The 20,575-nt window shown below is 31.6% G+C and overlaps 1 pseudogene; it reads left to right on the top strand.

Annotated features, from left to right (window-relative positions):
* Positions 1-18,806, top strand: part of LOC108476440 (serine carboxypeptidase 1-like) — a 43,652-nt pseudogene extending 24,846 nt beyond the window's left edge.
* Positions 18,807-20,575: the final 1,769 nt, after the last annotated feature.

The raw sequence follows: 20,575 nt of genomic DNA, 5'->3' as shown, positions 1-20,575 counted from the left end.
TCAAGAGCTTACCAAGTGTAAGGGTTGGAAATATTTGAGCTCAAATTGAGTTTATCTCCTCGATTTTCATCAAAATATCATCAATGGAACAAATTACGGATCATACACCCTTGAGTTACAGTGAGGATCTGAGATCCTATAGCCGTGAATTGCAGTGGAATGGTTTAAGGATAGTGCCAACCTTGTATCCCAAAATTACAGTGGAATGGACCCTGAAATTACGGTAGGGCTGAGCAAAACGCGATTATTTCTTCGGATTTTGGGTCAAAATACCAACCGAGCATTAGGGCAGCGTTCTACGTCAGTAATAGAGCCCTGATGGGCAATGAGTGATGACGCTTTAAAAAAAAAAAAAGAAGAAGATCGAGATGAAAACCTGAAAAGGGCATCTTGATAAACAAAAATTAGGATGAAAACCCGAAAGGACGTCCTAATGAAGCAGGTTTGGGCCCAAGGAGTAAAAAGATTCAAGAAGTGAGTCAAGCAGTAAGACTACAGTATTTGAAGGATTTTCAGTAGCTCGAAAATTTATACGCAAGATGACATACTCAAAAATATTCTTGATTAAGAAATGTGGAAGAATTCATGCGTTGAAGATCTAGAGTATTTTGAAATGACATGCTCCAAACAAAAGAAATGTTGAGCATTACCGGATGAGAATTTAATAAGTACAAGAGCCTCAACGTAAGGACAAAGCTCAACCAGGTAAGAGAGCGATAAGCGAGAAACGCAGATTACTCGTGAAGCTAGAGGACAGATGCAGGGCTGAAGAGAAAGTCAAGAGTCAAAGCAATGAACACAGATCATTAAAAATCATGACGGAAAGGGACATCGACAAACATGCCTAAGGCGTATAGCATAATCATGTAGGCATAAAGGCATTTAAGACAAACATGTGCATATCATGATAACATCATGCATGGTACTCTAGTAGAATAAGAAGATGTGATGATAGTTGTATTAAATTAAAGGAAAAGACACGAGTTCCACGGATAACATGTTTTGGTATTCTGATGCTTTTATTTCTGTTTCAAAAATTCAACTCATATTGCGGGAGGTGAGTTGAGCCTCGGGGCACGCTGAGGTATTTTCAATTTCTGCTCTTCAAAAAAATCAACTCATATTGCGAAAGGTGAGTTGAGCCTCAGGACACGCTGAGGTAATTTTAATTTCTGTTTTTCAAAAATCAACTCATATTGCGAGAGGTGAGTTGAGCCTCAGGACATGCTGAGGTAATTTCAATTTCTGTTTTCTTCAATTTTTGTCAAAAATCAACTCATATTGCGAGAGGTGAGTTGAGCCTCGTCTCACATGCTGAGGTCTTTTCAATTTCTGTCTTTCAAAAAAATCAACTCATATTGCGAGAGGTGAGTTGAGCCTCAGGACACGCTGAGGAAATTTCAATTTATGTTTGTCACAAAAAATCAACTCATATTGCGAGAGATGAGTTGAGCCTCGGCACTGTTGAGGTATTTTCAATTCTGCTCTTCAAAAAATCAACTCATATTGCGAGAGGTGAGTTGAGCCTCAGGACACGCTGAGGTAATTTCAATTTCTGTTTGTCAAGAATCAACTCATATTGCGAGAGGTGGGTTGAACCTTTTAATTTCTACTTTTTCAAAATCAGCTCATATTGCGAGAGGTGAGTTGAGCCTCGAGCACTGTTGAGGTATTTTCAATTTTGTGTTTTAATTTCAACTCATATTGCGAGAGGTGAGTTGAACCTCGTGTCACACGCCGAGGTATTTTCAATTAAGCCTTTCAATTTTCGTCTTTCAAAAATCAACTCATATTGCGAGAAATGAGTTGAGCCTCGAGGGCACTGTTGAGGTATTTTCAATTGTTGTTTGTCAAAAATCAACTCATATTGCGAGAGGTGAGTTGAGCCTCGAGAACACGTTGAGGTATTTTCAATTTTGTTTTAATTTCCATGTTTCAAAAATCAGCTCATATTGCGAGAGGTGAGTTGAACCTCAGTCACGATGAGGTATTTTAATTTCCGTTTTCAAAAATCAACTCATATTGCGAGAGATGAGTTGAGCCTCGAGACATCTTGAGGTAATTTCAATTCTGTTTTCTCCAATTTATGTTTTTCAAAAATTAGCTCATATTGCGAGAAGTGAGTTGAGCCTCAGGGCACGCTGAGGTATTTTCGATTTCTGCTTTCCAATTTCTGCTCTTCAAAAAAATCAACTCGTATTGCGAGAGGTGAGTTGAGCCTCAGGGCACGCTGAGGTATTTTTAATTTTTGCTTTCCAATTTCTGCCTTTCAAAAAAAACTCATATCGCGAAGGTGAGTTGAGCCTCGGGACACGTTGAGGTATTGTCAACTTCGTTTCTTGATTTATGTTTTTCCAAAATTAATTCATATTGCTAGAGGTGAATTGAGCCTCAAGACACGCTGAGGTATTGTCAACTTCGTTTCTTAATTTATGTTTTTCCAAAAGTTAATTCATATTGCTAGAGGTGAATTGAGCCTCGGGATCACTGCCGAGGTATTTTCAATTAATGTTTTTCAATTTATACTTTTCAAGAATCAACTCATATTACGAGAGGTGAGTTGAGCCTCGAGTCACATCTTGAGTTTTTAAAAGTCGATTCATATTGCGAGAAATGAGTTGAGCTCAGGATCACACACCGAGTAAAGAATAAAGATTGGAGCCGATTGAAGGCACCAGATTTTGTCTCCCTGAAGTTGCAGTGGAGCTGGTCGAGGACATCAGATCATACCTTTCTGAAGTGGCAGAAGAGAAGACCAAAACCTTATCTCACGGAAGCAATAGAAGAGAGGATTGAAGCTGTAGATCTTATCCTTCCGGGTTCTGATGAAGCGGATGGAAGCCACAAATCTCATATCCTTGAAACTACATTGAAGTAGATTGAAGCTACAAGGCCCATATCAGAAGATGCAATGAACTGAACCAAAGCTACAAGATGCGATGGACTAGTAAGAGACTGCCCGGAAAAGAAGAGCGCCAAAGAAGTCAACAATTGGCAAGACCGGGCAAAATTGGCCTTTCATTATGTCTTTGCTCTATTCCCATTACACGATAATGAGCAAAGAGGGGCAGCTGTTGTAGGCCAATTTTGGCCCAAATACAACCAAATACCCACACCAATTTCATCAGCCCACCTAAACTAACCCACTAACCCTAGCCCACCATCACCAAACATTTTCCAGCAAAGAAAAAAAAAATAGCACACCCCTCAACCTTGGCCAACACTCTCCCATCTTTTCGCCACCAGCACCACTCCCACTCTCCTATGTTGTGCGCCACCAACACCATCACACACCCCACCGTCCATGCCCATGCCCCGCAAACAAGCAAAAGCAGTAAGAATAGAAAATAATAATAAAGTATGTAAAAATTAGGCTATATAAAGCCATCCAAACAACAAACGTAAAAGGGGGGGAAGGATGTACAAAAAAAAAATTTTGTATCAAAAACAAAAGAAAAAAGAAAAGCTTAGAAGGTGAACTTCAATTTTTTTCCTCTGTTATCTCAATCTTTCTATTTATCTTTGCTTTGTTTTATTTTTTATTTCATTAACTTACTTTAAAACAAAAAAGAATCAAGGAAGAAAAGAGTCTTACGGATCTACCCGTGGCGCTCCCTCTCCGTTCGCACGGTGAACTGCCAAGCAATGATGGGTGTTGAAACCTTAGTGAAGAAATGAGGAAGAGATAAAAAAAGGGGGTTTGAGAGCGTTTTCGAAAAAATATATAAAGGTTAAAATGGTTTTAAATAAAAATTGAAAAGTCAAAAGGAAACGGCACCACTAACATTTGTATGTTTACGCTTTTAGGATATTTGTTCCCTAGTCCTCAACCTCTCCGGTCGCTGCAATTTAGTGCTTTAGTTACCTTTTTCCTATGATTTTGCAATTTGGCCACCTAATTCTCTAAGGTTTTCAATTTAGCCCGTACCAAGTCTGCGTCTTAATGATTGGGGATATTTCATTTTCGGTCCTCCCATGTTGCGCATATTGCAATCTGCCCTCTCCTCCTTATTTTCTTTTCAAATTTGCCCCATAACTTTGTTTTAGTTTAATTTTAGTCTGTTTTCGTTTTTTTTCGTTTTTTATCTAAATATCCTTGTTATTTTCATATTATTGATATTATTATTATTATTATTATTATTATTATTATTATTATTATTATTATTATTATTATTATTATTATTATTATTATTATTATTATGTGCTTTTGTTATATGCGTATATATATATGTATTTGTATTAGGTTTTTTATTTATTTTAATATTTTTAATGCTATACTTGCCTTTATATTTCAACATTATTATTATTATTATTATCACCAATGTTTATATATGTTTTACGTATATATGTATATATATATTTACGTATAGGCTTATTTTTTACTTTACTTCAATATCTTTATTGTTTTTGTTTTTGTGTTTCAATATTGTTATTATATTTATTATTATTATCATTATAATAGTGTATAGATTTATATATATAGTATTTTTGTTATGTTACATTGTTGTTTTTTTGTATTTTAATACCATTACTATTATAATCATTAACCGTAGTATATGTTTTGTTATATACGTATATATTTTATATATTATGTATATTATTATTTTTATTATACATATTACATTATATATTAAATATCGTACTATTCATGTATTATATCATATATGCACATATCTTTAATATATATATATATATAAGTATATCTTTATGTAATATTAGTATTATTATTAGTATTAATATGTTTTAACATCATAATTATATGTGTATATATTATGTAAAATGTTTTAATATTATATTATATATATGCTTTATATATATTATGAATATGTATTTTCAATATTATTAGTTAAATTTTTGTATATATTACCCTATGTACATATTTTAATAATACAAGTTACATATACCTATTTACTATCTTATGTATATACTTCAAACACTATATATAGTATATTTCTAACACTATTACTATTTATATATACATATATATATATATATATATTTTACATATATACTCTTAATTATCTTTATATGTATATTTATCGTGTTCTCATTGTGTTCTCGTATTTCATACTATTGTTACATTTAATATCGCGTGCATTGTCATTGTTTAATATTATTGTCGTATGTATTATGTGCCTTGATGTATTTCCAACTATTATTTTTCGTTTCCGCCTATTTTTATATATTACCCTTTGTTCACTATTTTAAAATATTTATTCGTGTTTTATTTAATTCAATAAGTAAGGCAACGTCGATTTTAAACACTATGCCATCGATTTCATCGCTATGTTGGGTGAATATCAATCGACTTGTGTTAAAAGCGGTATATCCTTCTCAATAGAAAGCGAAACTTGAAATTTCTCGTGTTTTGATCGGATCACGATTCAATGTTACTTTGGACTAGCAATTTTAAAAATTAAGACAACACTTGTTTATAAGATACCAATTTTGGGCGTCGCGTGGGTGCTAATACCTTCCTCGGCAGAATCGACTCTGAACTCAAATTTTTCTCTGTACTTTAACGTAGACCTAAACTCGGCCTTCTTTCGTTTTAAAAATAAATTTATTAGGTGTCCGATCACACCTATTCGGTGGCGACTCCCTTTATAAATAAAATCGAAAGTTGGTTTTCAAATGTTTAATGAATCATCACAATTAGCGACCAACCGAAAGCTAAGCCAAAGCGAAACAAATTTTTTACGTAGCTTCAATAATAATTTATGAAAATAAAAGAAAATGATAATTGTTTACAAATAATAATGATCTATTATTAATAATAATGATGCAAGAATAAAATAGAAAAATAACAAAAATATGAGTACATTATTAAGAATCATAAAAATAAAAACAATATGTTAATAATGATAAATATGGTAAAAAAAAGGAAAATAGTAATGATAATAATAATAATAATAATAAAGTAGAAAATAATAATACGTTAATAAAAATAATAATCTAATAATAATAATAATATACAATATAATAAATAATAATAGAAAAGGAATAAAACATAAAAATGTAATGATAATAGTGGTAGTAATAATACTAATAATACTAATAATAGCAGCAAAAATAATGGTAATAATAATAATAATAATAATAATAATTTGGATAATAAAATAGCAAAAATTACTAAAAGGGATTAAATCGAACTTGAAACAAAAATTTTGGGGCAAATTCGAAGTAAATAAGAGAGAAAAGGACTAAATTGCATGCGCAAATAACTAGGAGGGACTAAAATGGGCAATAACTCCCTTCAAAAAGCGCTGCATAAGGGAGGACCGAAATGAAAACCAAAATAAATTACAGGGCACATTTAAAAAACAAAAGAACTTGATTTTCAAACAATAAAAAAGCGAAAGGGCTAAAAGTGAAATTATCCCTTCCGTTAAAAAACACGCGGACCCTAGGCCTGATCAGGTCGGACCAAGGGCAAAACGACGTCGTTTTGGTGCCTAAAGGGGCTGCCCAAAACGACGTCGTTTTGGGGGGTTATTTAAGGAAAAATTTTGGGAAAAAAGGGCCATTTGCTGTGCGTTTTTCACAAAAAAAGGGGGGTTCCTTCATTTTCTCTCTGGACGAACCCAGAATCCGGCGAGGGGATCGCCGTCGCACCGCCGTCGGACGCCGCCGCCGACCACCGCGCACGGTGGCCGAAAATTCCAAAAAAATGTATTATTTATTTATTTTTATAGTTTTATATTTAACTGATTTTTAAAGAAAAAAAATAGAGAAAATATCAATGTATGCCTATGAATAGATTCAAAAACAAAAAAGAAAATAAAAAAACAGTAACCTTTTGCCCTTGTATAACTTGGTTTCTTCTCCGAATCTGTTTTGGGGATTTTTTTATATCTAAATCTCTTTTTTTATTATATTCAATGTCCAAAAAAAAAAACCTCTATCATTACATTTGATCTTTAGGCTTTTATATAACCAATTTTACAACTTGTTTTTCTACTTGATTGTTCTATTCTTCTTGCAGGTAAACGGTGGTGGTAACAGTGGAGCAGGTGCGCCACTTGCACTGATGATGTGACGGTGGAGCAGATGGTGCGGTGCTAGGGTGCGGCGCGCATATAGGTTAGGGGGCTAGGGTTTGTGATTTCTGAAAATAGGTTGTAGGCTAGTTAGGTTTGTGTTTTGGGCTAGGGTTTGGATATTGGTTTTGGGATAGTTGGGTTTTGGGCCGAGAAAATTGGGCTTGTAACACAAACTCCAACCTAGCAGGAACCAATTTATGGACAAATTTATTTTACAAGTGAAGAGATAATATTTTCCTTTTTTATAAAGGAGAATAAGAGGGCATTTTTACCTAACATACACTTTAAGAGTATGGTGCTAACTTTAACAATTTCTATTAAACTAAACAACACGTTAATTAATCCTCATCTTTGGTTTAATTTCCGACAATTTTAGGACCAGGATGCTCTTCATTAGTCGGAGCAATGACGGAATTAGGCCCTTTCAGAGTAAATAACGATGGCGAAACACTTTTTCTTAACAATTTTGCATGGAACAATGGTCTTACTTCTTCCTTTAGGATGGTCTATATTTACATTGTTACTACTAGAAATTAATTATATTTTGATTGAACTTTGATAGTAGCGAACATTATCTTCTTAGAATCACCAGCTGGAGTAGGCTTTTCATATTTGAATACCTCCTCTGATTATCAACATACAGGTGATAAGAGCACTGCAAAAGATGCGTATGCCTTTCTTGTCAACTGGCTTGAGAGGTTCCCTCAGTATAAAACCCGAGATTTGTACATTATCGGAGAGAGTTATGCTGGCCACTATGTGCCTCAACTTGCTTATACCATTTTTCTCAACAACAAGAATGCAAATCAAACCTTAATTAATCTTAAAGGCATAGCAGAATGTTCAAATACAAAATTAACATTATTACTCGAACTTTTCATTTTAAGTTGTATTGAATATATGTATTTGAATATATTAAGCATACCCATACGAAATAAGTATTAGATAACCATACAAATGTAATGATTTTGACCTAACTTGGTGGTAAATTTTCAGGTTGGGAATGGTTGGATTGATGACCGTACAAATGCTTTGGGCCGATTTGATTATTTATGGACACATGCCTTGAATTCAGATGAAACTAATAAAGGAATCCACACCTATTGTCACTATTTAAAAGGTAAAGATCCAAAAGAGTGTGGTAACTTCATATCCAAAGTGTGTAATGAGTTTGGTGATATGGTAACTTCATATCCAAAGCGTATAATGAGTTTGGTGATATCGATCGGGATAACATTTATGCTCCGCTTTGTCAACAAGATTCTTCGTCAATACAAACTTCATACGGTTCGGTAAGTCCTCCTACTTTCTTACATTAATAACTTACTATTAGAAAACCAAATGTACCTATGAATTTGAGATTCATTTTTTCTCATCATGATCCCTACATTGAGGTCAATATTAAACACAATAATAATTTGGTTGTTTGAATTCTTTCTTTCTTTTTCAAAGATCGAAAAAAGGATTGCAAAATTTATATTCGAACTCGTATCTACTCAACTATGTTGCTTCAACTCTTTATTTATTTTGAAGTGCTTTTGTATAATGCATATTCAAACATAAAATATATAATCATTTCATTTAGGGTTTAGAATTTAAAATCAACAACTTACAAAATCATTCCAATTTGAATAATATAATTGTCGGTGCCTCCTATTACAAGTAACAACAAAAGCAATTGGCTTGAATCTTTGATTATTCTTCTATATAGTTTTTAATATGATCATGGTTCATGTCTAATGAAATCGGACAAATAAAATAAGAAGCAAAAGATGCGATCATGGAAATAACATTTATTATTGGAATAGTTTTCAAGAGATTTTTGGACAAATTTGTAGAAACATAGTCATATTATTCTCATTTCAAGTAAGCAATTTCGATCAATGTTCAAAACACTATTTGTATTCTTATCTGAATAGAGCAGAGATTCAAACAGCTCTCCATACTAAGGTTTCAAAATGGGATCTATGCAGGTTATACCCATCATCTTGCTCTTTTGTCGTGAGTTCATTATTAATATTTTTTCCAGTATTTATTTTATTTTATAATGTAACTAAAATACCATATTATATTATATCACTCAACGACTCAATTAATAGTTGGAGTGATAGCCCAACCATTGTCTTACCTATCATCAAGAATTTGATGGCAAGTGGTCTCAAAATTTGGTTATATAGGTAAAATATTTTACAAATTTGAATTGTGGATTTAGTTTAATTGATTTATGCAATCGTTTTAAGAAATATCGTTAGATAAATTTGATTTTAAATCACAATATTTAACTTGACTGATATAATCATCTTGGCATTTGACATGGTTGGATTTGAATATCAGCATGAACTTTTCTCCTACCCCTATGCTACATCTGAAGTTCAATATTTAGAACTAATTAAGATGGGAAAATGTTGCAGTGATGACGTAGATGCAGTTGTCCCAATTACCTCAACCAAGTATGCTATAAATAAGCTCAAGCTTCCCGTCAAGACTCCTTAGCGTCCATGGTCCATCAACGACAAGGTAAAAACAAAACTCAAATATTAACATCATTAATCTATCACACATAAAATCAAATACTGCTTTAAATGTTAATATGACATTCAACTCAACGCTTGTAGAAGGCCCAAATTGCCCGGGCCCATTTTACAACTTTTAACCCAAAACAAAAAAAAACCCAATCTAAATAGACCTAACATAAAATAACTAAAAACCCCAAGCCCACTAAATAAGCCCAAAGCTGAAACCCTAGCTTATCTTCTGCCACGGCCATCACCTCTGCCATCCATTGCCACTTGCTCCACCACCCTAGTCACTGTCACCATTTGCACCTGCAAGAAAAGGAGAAAAGACAATAAATAATAAACAAAAGCATGTAAATGGCTATAAAATGCCAAGCCAAATCCATTGTAACGGTTGGCTATTTTCATAAATAAAAAGCACTCGTTTTTTTAAAAAACAGAAGCAAAAACAGTGATTCTAGCAGTGCCAAAGCAGGAGAATAAGCACAAATCGGAGAACCAAAATACCAAAAATCAAAACCAAAAGCCTAAGGTGATTTTATTTTATTTCTTTCCTATTTTTGAATCTATTCCCCCACATATATACGCATATTAAAAGCCTATAAAGAACTATAAAAATAAATAAATAAATACCTTTTTATTAAGCTCCGGCCACCGCACGTGGTGGCCGACGATGGTGCCGGTGGTGGACCACGGTGCTGGACTCCTACCAGAGCAGCAGCCTTTTTAGAGAGAAAAAAAAGAGAAGATTAGTTTTCTTTTTTTTAAAACAAATGAGAAAAATGAAATTTTAAAAAAAATCTGATTTAAATAGCCAATCAAAATGACTTCGTTTTGGTCGGCCTCTGAATGTCAAAATGACGTCGTTTTGATACGACCCGCGTGCCGACCCGACCCGCCTTAGGGGATCCGCTTGTTTTCGATAAAGGGGCTATTTGCGCATTTGGCCCTTCTGCTTTTTTATAGTTTTATAATTAAATCTTTCGTTATTTTTAATTTTGCCCAAATATTTTGTTTTTATTTCATTTTGGTCCCTCTTGGTGCTGTGCGTTTTGGAAGGATGGGATATTGTCCATTTTGGTCCTCCCTTGTTATCCGCGCGCCCAAATTGGTCCTTTTCTTTGTATTTTATTCTAAATTTGCCCCGAACTTTCATTTTAGGCTCAATTTGGTCTCTTTTTTTGTTATTTTCAATATTTTAATCAAATTAATTAATTTAATATATTATTATTACTATTTTTACTATTATTATTCTTATTAGCATACAATTATTTCCTATTTTATATTATTATTGTTATCAACATATATTATTATTATTATTATTATTATTATTCCTTTTATTATTTATCATCAATGTATTATTATTATCACTATTATTACTATTATTATTGTTATTATTATTATTATTATTACCACCTTATCTTATTACTACTAACATTCTTTAATTATTGTCACTATCATATCTTTTATTTAACATATTATTATTACTAATTTTTATTATCATTATTACTATCGTATTATTATTACTATTATATTTTCATTTATATAGATTTTCTTGTTACTTGCCTATTTATATTTCTATCTATTTATATTTTCGTTGTTATTGTATTTTAAGCATTATATCTATATTATCATTTCACTATTGTTATATTTTTCATATTGTTATTATTATCACTACTATTACTATCATTTTTTAATAGTTTTACATAATATTTACTTATTTACTACTAGTTCTTTTTAATTTCAATTTTTTAGCTTATTTATTATTTCTTTTTATTTTATTAGCTTATTCATTTTACTCATTTGTTTTATCTTTATTGTTCACATTCGCGTTTATGTTTATTCTGTTATGCCTGTCAATACCAAAATTTTTATTTGTTTATGCATTCTCTATTATCTCGTTTTATTACGAACTTATATTTTACCCAACCCAAAATTAATTCTTTTATAAAGGCAATGATCCGTATTTAGAATTTCGAGAAAAATTGTGCCCTAACTTACTCGGTTTCGATTTTTCTCGTTCAACCTAAATAACAGCTTATTCCTTTTTCCTAACACGAGTTTTAAATAAAATACTTATTCTCGGAAATACGAGGTGTTGTGTCCTAACTTACCGGATATGACATCTTGTTACCTCGAGATAATATTTTTGCAAACAAAGGCAATATTCGGTATTTGGAAGTTCGAGAGATCGTGGCCTAACTTACTGGGTTTTGATTTTTCTTGTTTACCCTAAATAATCGAATATCCTTTCAAAAAGTGTTAAAATACACGAATTTAAAAAAAAAAGGGGGGGGGACAAGCTCACTCTCAAAAGTTTGAGATGTCGTGTCCTAACTTACCGGATGTGACATTTTTTTACTTTGAGACGAGAGGGCCTTTAAATTTGTGCGTTTTTACAAAAAGAGAGATCGTATTTTAAAGTCTTTCAAGTTTTCAAATTTGGGCGTTACGAAGGTACTAATCCTTCCTCGTGCGTAACCGACTCCCGAACCCGTCTTTATAAATTTCGTGGACCAAAATCGTTGTTGTAGGCCAATTTTGGCCCGTTTACAATCAAACTCGAGTGGCCCAATAACCCAATTTAACCCAAACTAAATTGAACTCAATACCCACCAAATATCAGCCCAACAAGAATAACCCAAACCTAAACCCTAACCCAACTAACCCAAAAAAAAACACAAAACAAATCAGAAAAGAAAACCCTAGCCACCCCCTCTGTCCCATCATCTCTGTCAACCCCCATACCAGCCTCTGCTCCACCGTTCAACCACCACCTGCACAGCAAACAGAACACGCAAGAGCAACAAAAAAAGGGAAATAAATAGTGTAACAAATGGGCTATAAAGCCGAATGGAAAACTATTGTAAAGGGGGGATTTTACAATATTGAAAAAGAGACAAACACAAAAATCCCTCCGAATTTTGAATACAAAAGAAAGATCAATAAAAAAAGGTTGCATCTTTTATCCTTTTCGACTTCTTTTCTATCTTTTCTTTTATTTTGCTTTGAAGTTTTGAAAATAAAAAGGGAAATGGGGGTGATAACCTTTTAATTGTGCTTTCGAAACCCTTCTTCTTCGCTAAAATCGAAGCAAATAGGGGATTTTGGGACTGAATACTGGGACCTTCGGGTTTGGTTTTAAGTGGGTTTAAACGGAGCCTTCTTTCATCACCAGAAACCGATTATGATGGTGGAATGGTGTGAGGCAGACGGTCAGTCAAATGGAGAGGAATTAGGAGAGTTTTTTTTTTTTTATGTTCAAGAATGAATGAACGATTAGTTTTAGGGTTTTTGTTTTTTAGTTTTGCAATGTTCTAAACGGCACCGTTAGTGCCATGGATTTGGATGCATATGGGGATATTTGCACATATGGGGTTTCCATTTCTGCGGAATGCTTCAATATAGTCCCTTTTCTGTAACGCCCCAATTTTCGGGAATTCTGTGAATGTTGGCAAAATTTCATGCTTTGATTTTGTCATTTGTGAGTGAAATTATGAAATAGGACCTATGTGAAAATGTTTGAAAATGCTATAGGCTAAATTGAAGTGGCCCAATAAATAGGAGTGCAAAATAGGAGGATTTGTATGACAAACCTCCCATTTTACATGAAGTGGCCAGCCATCATATTGTTGTAGACAAAATGTGCACTTGATATCCATAATTTATGGTACAAATTGATACAAATTGATAATAGGTTAGGTAAATGTTCCATGATAATAGGTTAGGTAAATGTTCCATGATAATGGGTTAGGTAAATGTTTCATGATAATGGGTTAGGTAAATGTTTCATGATAAGAATTTCATGTCTTTTGTATTAAAGAATTAAATGGATGAAATATGAAGTTTTATTAAAAGAAAAAGGGGTGAAAAGAACAAAGTTTTGTCCATCTTTGTTCATCATAGCTGAAAGTTAGAGAAGAGAAAGGAGAGGAGAAAGCTCTTGAGTATTCGGTCATTAGGAGGAGGAAAATTGAAGGTAAGTTCTTGGTACCTTGCTTTTATTTTGAGGTTCATGAGTTCTTCTTGATTCTACCTTAACTCTTGAAGTATATTTTGATTTTTGGTTGTATTGTGAGCATTTGGTCATGAATTAAAATGAAGGAAATGGTTGTTGTTTCATGTTCTTTTGATGAAAAATGGAAGATATGTGAAGTTGAGCCAAACAAATGAGCATGCATGTGCCTTAGATGCTAAAGGGAAATCGGCTAACATGTTGTGCTTTAAAATGATGAAATGGAGATTATGCTTAAGTAAAATCATAGATATGTGATGATTGATTGGTGATATACATGTTTAAATAACAAGCATGCAAGTTAGGTGTGAAAGAGTGATTTGGTAATAAATCTGCTTGAGACAGCAACAGTAACGTGACTTTGGAAAATCACCATAAATTGTGGGACATGAATTAGAAGCTGCATAAATTATGTAATTAAAGCTTAATGAGTCTAGTTTCAAATGGAATAAACGAGAACATATTTTGAATTCTGTACAATGAGAAATTTGATTCGTAATGAAGAGTGGTCAGATTAGTCAAACAGTGAAACATGCGAAACTTTGAGAAAAATCTGGTATTGATTGGCCAAACCAAAAATTCTGAAAATTTTATGGATAAAATATATATGAGTCTATTTTCAGGGAAAATTAACGGAACTTGATTTGGAGTTTTGTAGCTCCAGTTATAAATAATTTAGTGACTGTTGCTTAGGAAGACAGCTTGCAGTGAAATTATGATTATGTGGTAAACATTGACAAAAATTTGTTAATGAGTTGCTTATTGATTTCTTATAAGCTTACTATGATCTGTAGGTGTGGTTGGTCAAATATTGTAAGGGGTTAATACGTAGTTCGTATTTGAATAGTTAGATTAACGTGTTAGTAATCCAATTGTAGGCGGTTCGTGTGTGGATCTCGTCAACATATCGTCATAAGCAGTGTGTAACTAACACCCTCTTTCTTAGTCTGGATCGGCAAAAGTCGAAAAGCGAAATGCTTAGAAAATCGGTATTTTGTAGATTTGCGAGTGTGCGAATGCTCGTGAGGTAAATCGATTAATATTTTTGGTAAACTGCAAAATTTGGATTGCAAAGTGCATGATTTACGTGCCTCGATATTTTTGGGCTTAATGGGCCAAAATTGGAATGATAGCCATACGGGCCCAATTCGTAAGAACGCTTCGGTAGTGATTCTATTAGTACGTGAAAAGTAGGAATATGCATGAAAAACCCTAAAATAGATAAATTCTGAAATACCTTTAAAAGTGGAAAATTTACGCTTTTACCCTAGTAGATAAATTAAAATACCCCTAGGTTAAATTGACCTAAATGCATGTTTGATGTTGTTATTTCTTGCATGCCATGTTCTTATTATCGATGCATGGAATGGGATATTGACGGAGGAATCTTGAAAGTGGCTTGTCCACGTCTTGGAGGCTTTGCCTCAATTCTTTGATAAGCGGCTGCAATTTGCAAGCTGTGGAGTGTTAAATTTGGGTGGGTTGAGCTATTCCCCACATGGAGTGTATGGCTGGTACGGTGGAGTGTAGTGGTTGGTGGGTTGAGTAGTCTCCCAAATGGGCTTGCATATGTTTCTTGATGTTGCATGTATTTTGAAATGGGCCTATGGGCCATCTTATTATCTGAATAAGGGGCTAAGGCCCGGTTATTATAATCTGAAAAGGGCTCGGCCCAATACCACTATTACTGAATGGGCTTAGGCCCAATAGGCTTGAGCTGACTTGGGCTTTGAATGGGTTTTATTACACACCGAGTTTCCCCAAACTCACCCCTTTTATTTTCATCCACCAGAAATCCCCAACCATAGTGGGCTTGGGTCGTGAGGGAATTGGAGTGGCCACCCATTCGAAAGTTTGATTTTTTCGGTGAACTGGACATCCTATTATTTACGTTGAGGTTTGGGTTTTAAATGTAATAAGGCCGCTTAATTATTTTTGATGGTTTTAATATGTATTACTAAGATAGGTATTACTTATTTTAATTGTTGAAATTGGATAGCTTTAGGGCGCGTTTTCAAAAACAACAATTGATTTCAAAATAACACGACAACAAACAAAGCTTCCGCAATGAAAGTATTTTTCAAAATTAATCACTTTTCCTAAAAATGACTTAATCAAATCGGTTTCCTAGAAATATCCATGACGTTAAGGTGTGGCAATGGCGGTATGCATGTCTAGGATTGGATCCGAAGGGAGCTTGGTACTCAAGCAGTCCGATGGACTCACCACCTCTCTTCCGGTTTCCTACCTGGTGCACAACTTCCATTCACTTTAACCTATAATGAAATTATCTTTTAAAACACTAAGTAGGTTTTTCTGGATCAATAATATAAAATGTTTTTAACGTTTTTGATGTGGCATGCCGGATCCGGCCATAACTTCTGGGCCAGGTTTGAGGTGCTACATTTTCTTTTTCTCTTCTTGAATTTGCCCCGCTATTTCCATTTTATTTTCAATTTGATCCATGGCTTAGTGAATTGAAACGCAACACATTGAGACCAGGGATATTATCCCATTTGGTCCTTGCACATTTAGGCGTGTTTCACCCTTGTCCCTGGCCCCTTTTTACGATTTTTACCTTAAACTTTAGTTCACTTTCAATCGCGTCCTAGAGCTATTTAATTTATTTCTTTATTTTAGAACTGTTATTGTATGTTATTTTAATATACTGTTTGCTTTAAATTATTTTTGTATACTTTATATTTTAACTTGTTTTACATGTTGATTATTTCAAATTGTTTTATATATATTATGCTTTTAAAACTGTTTTGGTATTTTATTAAATTTCTCTTTTACACATATTATTTTTAAACTTTTTATATACTATCTTGAATTGACTTATATATATTACCTATTTTAAATTATTTCATATACTTTTGTAAGCTCTCTTTATTTATTTTAAAATGTCTTATTTATTATCCATTTTAAGATTTTCCTTATTTATATATATATATATATATATATATATATATTACTTATTTTATGCCTTTATACATATATACATTATTTGTTTTAAATTTTATATATTTACTGTCATTTTAAATCTTTCATATACATTATTTATTTTTTAGTCTTTACATACTGTTATTTTAAAATTCTTTTATGTACATCATTTATCTCTAGATTTTATACCACTTATTTCAAATCTTTTACGTTATTCTTTTAAGTTTTAATTTGTTCATTTTATGTATTATTACATTAAATTGTTTTTCGCTTTACCTATTATTATTTTAAATTTCTTGTTCACACATTATTCATTTTAGACATTCTACATGCTGTTTTAAATTGTTATATATATTATTTATTTTTGCTTTATTTTATTTTAAATTATGTTATATATTAATTATTTTAAATTGTTTTATATTATCTACTTTAAATTGCTTCGTATATTTTTGTTTCAAATTTGCTTTCATGTATTATTTAGTTAAAATTGTTTTATTGCTCATTTTAAAATTGTTTCACATACTTTGCTTTAAACATTATATCTCTTTTATATTATGCACATTATTTTTAACTCTATATTGTATATTACAATTTCATATATTATGTATGTACTTCTCATATTATTAGTTATATATATTTTTACATTATCTTATGTACATATATTTTTCATACTATATTATATATCTATCCTTTTAATACCATATTGTATATATTTTCAATACTAAGTTACATAGATTTTTACCATATTATGTACGTCATGTATATATACATTTTAATGTTTTGTACTATCTTATATATATATATATTTTTAATAACTATATGATGTATGTATTTTTAACACCGTATTATGTACGTATCTTTCAACATCATTATATACATACTTTTTAATACTATGTTATTTATACATTTTCATATGTATCGTGTACATGTTCTAAATACCATTATGTATATAGTTTTTTTTATTGTTACTATTATGTATACGTATATGTAGCATCATTAATATTTTTAATATCATGTTTTTATAATCATATTAACCATTATTATATGTGTATACATATACATTCATTGTTTCCATTTCATGTTTAATTCTAGTATTACGTTTAATATCGCATACATCTTTATCGTTTTTAATATTATTGTCACATTTATTATTTGCTTCAATATATTTCTAGCTCTTTCTTTTATTTCATATCAATTTGCTTTGCATTGTTTCGAAAATCTTATTCTTGTTTTCTAATTAATTTCAATACATGAGGCAACGTATCGGTTCAACACTAAGTCGTTGATTTCATCGCTATGTTAGGTGAATCATATCGGCTCGTGTTGAAAACGGAACGCCCTTCTAACAAATCAAAATTTAAAAATTCTCGTCTTTTCAATCGGATCACGATTAAATGTTACATTAAACTCGTATTTTTGAAAATCAAGACAACACGTGTTTAATGAGATACCAATTTTGGGCGTTGTGGGGTGCTAATACCTTTCCCGCATGTAACCGACTCCCGAACCCTATTTTTCTCTGATTTTAACGTAGACCTAAGTCCGGCCTTCTTTTGTATTCAAAAATATTTCAAAAAAGAGGATTTATTAGGTTCCCGATCACACGTAAGAAAAAGGATCGGTGGCAACTCCCTTTTTAAAATCAAACATCGGTCTTTAAACTTTCAATCAAACACCCCAATTAGCGACCAAGCTAAAATTTTTATGTCGCTACAACTGTGGTTTAAATAAATCAAATAATTTATTAAAAACAACTACTTTTACGGGTGACCCGATCACACCTCATCAAAAAAGATTAGTGGCGACTCCCGTTTTTTTATTTTCATTTCCAAAACCAAGTCGACCCCGTTTTTCAAAAATATGGTTTCGACAACGCTTATTATGATTTTTCTTTTTCATAATTGTATACGTTTTTTGCTGAAATTGCTGAATGGAAACAAGCAGGTTGGAGGATATGTGGAGGAATATGAGGAGCTAACTTTGGTGACAGTGAGAGACGCAGGACATTTTGTTCCAAGCCACCAACCAGCTCGTGCTCTTACCATGATTTCATCTTTCCTTCAAGGAGTTCTGCCTCCACCATGATCATTTTAAAGCAATATCTATAGATGATTGTGTTAATGATTTTCTATATTTTATTTCAACTAATAATTAAGGTAAATGAGACGAATATACTGTTTGAATATACCTTAATGCAATGTGCATTAATGAACTTGAGTCAAGAGTTGATGTGTTTTGCTTACTTTAAATTTTTATTGAAGTTAAAAGATTAAAAAGGTTTGATTTAAATGTGTGTTTTTTTTTTTTAATGTTCTCATTCCTTTTATGCAATTATATGTTTCTATTAAGCAATCATTTGTTTGAAATTGCCAATATATGCAATCATTTTAGGCTTAATCCCTCTACTCTTGGAATTTTAAATTTAATATTTTAGCTTATCTTCTATTTAATCATTTAGTTTTATCCATTTTAGTCCTTTAATTAAATTTTTTTTTTGCATTTTGAGTTATTCTAAAATATTGATAATTCTAATATAAAACATTTAGCTTCCTACCCCTCAAAAATTTTAATTTTATCGAATCGGCCATCTTAGTTTCACCCTTGATATGTGACATTCTAATATTCAAAGGTATGATTTAGTTATTAAAGTCCAAATGATGACACATTCAAATTTAATGGAAGTCAATTAATAGTGTTATCAATTGAACTTTAATTTGAAATCAGACAAATGGAGGAATTGAATTTCTGAATTTAAAAGCAGAGGGATTCATTTTTAAAAGTTCAAAGAATACTAGGATTTGAGGCAAAATTAGACTATCATTTTGCAAATATAGAAAAATTAGATCATCTAATTGTTTTATCGACTTGGTGTCATAAGTCAACTCGACACTAACTCAATCGAAATTACTTAGAAAAACATTTCTAATAAAAATTTAATATTAAAATAACAATGTTTTGTGTTTTACTATTTTTATGAAATTTTAAATAAAACAATGAAAAATGCAATGTCTAAGAATTAAACCTAACCCTAAAAAATATTTAACCATAAACATTGTACCATTTCACCTATACATCAATTACTAATTTTTTTTTATAAATATAAATTTTATATTATATATATATAATTACTCATATGGTCGATGTAACAAAATCTAGTAAACAACAATATACTTCTTCGTATGAAATTTTGGTTGAATTAACTATTAAATTAATAATTTAATGTACCGTACGTAATACATGAATTAGATAAATAAGAGAGGATGAATAGTATGATGTATCAAATGAGTAGATTGAATCCCATAAAACATACTAATAATCCTTTAGGTACCTACTCAAAGTATATGTATACATAATGAGATTTAACTTTAAATTTTAAAGTTTTGAAATTAATTTTTGCTATTAAATCTAAACTTTATAGAAATAAAATTTATGGCAAGATTTATAAACATAAATAAGTTTTATAAACTTTGTAACAATTAATTGATTTTTTTAAAAAAATCATAATTGATGGAATTATTCAAAACGTATTATTTTTAATGAAAGGTGTAGTTCCAATTTAATTAATTAACTGAAATAATGGAACTAAATTAACTCAATTAGGTAAGTTATTTTAGCATTTCCTAGAAAATTGAATTACAGAATTAACAGAAATAAAAAACCGATGCCCCAAAGCAAGAAACAAAATACAGCAAATTGGGTTGAACAAAGTGGAGAATTGTAGATACTATTAAGGCAAACAAACAAAAGGAGATCAACCGGTTTTGACGACCATGATAATTACTATGCAAATGACAGTTTGGTTATATTTATAGTAGACTCTAAAAGCAGCTGCTTTTGTTCAAAATTTATAATAAAGTATTAATTATAATAAAATAAATTTTTTTCTAAGATATCAATTTTAGAGCTGCTTCATACCCAATACGAAAATTGAACACTAGACCATTGGTTAAGATAGAAAATACCATTATTTTATATAATAAACCACTATATATAATATTCATGTAAAATAATTTTTAATATTCAATTTGTAACACCCCAAACCCGGCCCAGACGTTATG

Source organism: Gossypium arboreum, chromosome 7 (genome assembly GCF_025698485.1).
Source record: "Gossypium arboreum isolate Shixiya-1 chromosome 7, ASM2569848v2, whole genome shotgun sequence".
In the NCBI taxonomy this organism is placed as follows: Eukaryota; Viridiplantae; Streptophyta; class Magnoliopsida; order Malvales; family Malvaceae; genus Gossypium; species Gossypium arboreum.
This window is presented reverse-complemented; position numbering and strand designations above follow the sequence as displayed.